The sequence below is a fragment of the Octodon degus genome, unplaced genomic scaffold (genome assembly GCF_000260255.1).
Source record: "Octodon degus isolate 3935 unplaced genomic scaffold, OctDeg1.0 scaffold00055, whole genome shotgun sequence".
Taxonomy (NCBI): Eukaryota; Metazoa; Chordata; class Mammalia; order Rodentia; family Octodontidae; genus Octodon; species Octodon degus.
In genome coordinates, this window is record NW_004524631.1 from 9,249,271 (window position 1) to 9,252,996 (window position 3,726).

Genomic DNA, 3,726 nt, shown 5'->3' on the forward strand with positions numbered 1-3,726 from the left:
CAAACAGTAGAAGCCACCCGATGACTACATGAGGCTTTGGGGAGACATCTAGACACAAACCGTACCACTCAGTGTTCTCCTGTGTGACATTAAGATAATGAGGCCTGCCTTTGGAGTTGCGAGGCTCACTATAGCACCCCGACTATACATCCTAGCCATTCCGTGAATGCTTTCTGTGAGTGGTTTTCCTTTTGAAGGCAAAAAGAACTTAGAAAGAAAGTACCTACTTAGTTGAGAAATTTTAAAAATATTGCACTGAAAGGACTGTGAACACTGACCGTAGCAGAATGACTTTTAGGTTTTGGGATTTGATGATTGTATCACTGCCTGAAAATAAAAGACAGCCATTAAGAGAGGAAATAAAGAAGAAAGTAGTTTCAAAGTAGGATAGGAGGTGAATTTCACTACATGTTATGAAAGTGCTTTGGGACATCTACCAAGAAAAGTTAATACTGGTTCAGGAAACTGGCTACAGTCAGAGAAGAGAAAAGCCTGGCAGTGTAAGAGCAGCTGCAGCCCAAATAGGTACAGTGTAGAATTAATTTTGCAGTGCAATATTTTCTTCTGAGTTAAAATGTGGTATAGGGAGACTACAGAAAATTGACAAGAATTAAATAGCTCTACACAATATAGGACTGGGAAATGTAAAAAGGAGCCTTTACTGCTGTCAAGACATGCAGTGGGGTAACCATGGGAAAGGACACTCATCGCCTCACTGAGACTGCAGCAGGTAGAAATCTGGAAGGAACGACCATCACTGTGTCAGCAGAAAACCATCACGGGGACTGCTTTCCCTTAGTCTCACTACAGAACCCCAGGGCGTGCGGTGAGGCTGCTCACAGCAAGGGTGCCCATAGGAGGCCCTCTACTTGCCTTTGGGGATATTATGGGAAGTTATTGAGGATATCAAACATCTTAGGCATAACATGGAACAAGTATTTTTCATCAGGGATTGATATGTTGAACTTTAAGTCCTACAGAATATGATAAAAAACCATTTAAAAATTAAAATATATTTTAAAAATAGGCATAAAGAATTATATAATTCTTAGGTTTACACATAAGTCCAGAGGTAGAGCCATGTTGTTATCTTGAGCTGTAGGGGACTGAGGTCAACAATTTCTGACAGTGCCAGTCAAGCAGAAGACCCAATACTATTATGGACTACTGGATTCTTTTAGAATATTTTTGCTGAGTTAACACAGCTATAATATTCGAATGACAGAACTAAACAAAAAAGGGGATATATAAATGAATGTCCATTTTGTATCTGTGTATTCAAAATGGTTGGGATAGATATATAGTTACATTCTCTTAATGAATAGAGGGAATTGTAATAGTGTTTGTAAATAGGATATCATGTCTGCATCTTTTTTTTTTTTTTTTTTTTTTCCGGAACCGGGGATTGAACTCAGGTCCTTGCACTTGCCAGGGAAGCGCTTATTCCACTGAGCCATCTCCCCAGCCCCATGTCTGCATCTTTTACAGCAAATAACCACTAGGAAGACAGTATGCAATGTGTTAATTATTGAAACTGTTCTACCAATTTGATTTGAAACGGTCTCATTGCTATTTGTCTGTTAATAAAATTATGGGGGAAAAAAAGAAAGTTATTGAGGAGTGGGGCCAGTCAGCTGGCCCTCTGCTAGCAGGGGAGGCTGTTGGCTCTGGATGGAGGGGATGCTGTCTGGCAAGTGCCTGGAGCTGGAGAAATCCTGGAGAGGTCGGTGCTGCTGGAGCCTGGTACTGGAGAGAGTGGACGCTAGCAGCCTGAGGAGAGGATCCACTGGATGGAGGTGGGAAATCCAGGCACCCGCTTCTCTTCCAGGGCCTCCACAGTGCCCTCTAATTGAAGAATGTGATGTGCCAGTTTGCAAAGGGAATATAACGTGGGTTTTGTGGCACTGTTACGGAGCAGGCATTAGAGAGTGCTTTGGGTGCTGAGGCAGTCCACCGATAACTGGCAGCTCCTCACTGTAGCTGCCTCTTGATGCTGTTTTTTTTTAATGACAGGTCATTTTACTTCACTTTGTGACCTTCAAAATCAGAGTAATGGTTTTCTTTTTGGAAGATTGCCATTTATGAAAAGAACAAAACACGCAAATAATCAAAGTATAAAGGTGACATTCCAAATGTATGACTGGCCTCAAACCAAAGCTCTCCTGCCTGCTGACAGAGTGACTTTAAGTCTTATTTTTTAATACATTAATGTTTTATACTCTTATTTTATGAAACAAATCTATACAAAGGAATTTTCTCTGAATCTTTTATGAAGGAATCATAGGTTTCACATAGAAACTGAAGGTAGAACTTGGGTAAAAGTATTAGAAAATAGATTCCAGTGTCTCTTTGTTAGTACTTGTGAGGCAGCCTCCCCTGTTCACATGGCATCCTATCCTAGTGCTTATTTCTAAAACAGGCATTTTACTATAACATTATCTATTTTTATCACTTGCAATTAAAATTGTTCATCCTCTTTTCAAGAGGATGCTGCAGAATTTAAAAATCTCAATTACCAAGAGTCCCCCTCCACGCTGTCATTACAAAGCCTACCTTCAGTCTTTGAACTGTATTTTATCCACATTCCTGCAGTCTCCATAATTATAGTGTACAGAAGGTTATTCGGCAATTGCATAAGGAGAGGCATTTTTGCCAGATTTACTCTGAATGTTCTAAACTATCACTTTGGAGCTTGGGACACTTTTCAAACACTTCATAATCCCTGGGTGACTTTTAGTCTTACCTACTGGGTTTCTAATGTCCTTCTGTATTCTCTTTCTTTCCCTTTCAACTTGAAACATCTTTTGCACAGTCTCTTTAGCTTCCAAGTTGTTCCCAGTGGGCTCCTGAACAGCTTGAATCCCTTCTTTGATATGCCTTATTTAAAAACTTGGAAAGTATTTAGAACTGGCTTTGGGTCACATTTTGCCAATAAATCCCTCAAAAGCCATTCACATTGTATCTATAAAGTCTTCAAAACTTCTAGTGTAGAACAAATGCTGTGTAAGTGATACCCCCAGAAAACTTTATTTGTTATTGTTGTTGTTTTCTATCAAAGATAAAGTAGGTGGGACAATTAAAGAGATGATTTTATATAGATTATCAAAATAGCAAGATCATTATGATACTCATTAAAGAAGAATATCTCATTGAATGGTGAGTAGGACTAGGATTTTTACAGATGGAAGTAAAAGTTATATGTGACTTGTTAGAGAAAGGATAGAGAGGGTTTTATTCAGAATGTGTGCACAGATGGGTCATTTACAATTAACTGTTTATAGAACATGAATGAATTGGTGGGGTGTATTTCTTAAGCATCTTTTCTTCCCAGAGTACAGGACTCAAATAAAATTCAACATTGTCAGTAAGTAGCACTTTGTTCAAGGTTAAAAAAAAAAAAAAAAACAAAAAACAAGAATTGATCAGAAGTATCCTGGGTGGAGGTAAAGCAATTCTCAGAGATTTAGTCTTTCAGGGATTGTTGTTGAACTGCTCCTGCAAAGTCAGTTGAACTATAAATTTTAGGTGGCAGTTTTAGATACTTGAAGATCCAGGGATATAAAGAGGAGGTTGCTAGGTAACCTAGAGTCTGGGTAGGGATTTGGACTATCTGGTTGTAGTCTTGGTTGATATTGTCAGGTGGGAGGAAGAAGAATTGGAAAAGTTATTTCAGATGGTGGTACACAAATATGGGTGAGAAAAGTAGAATTGGAAATTTGGTAATGG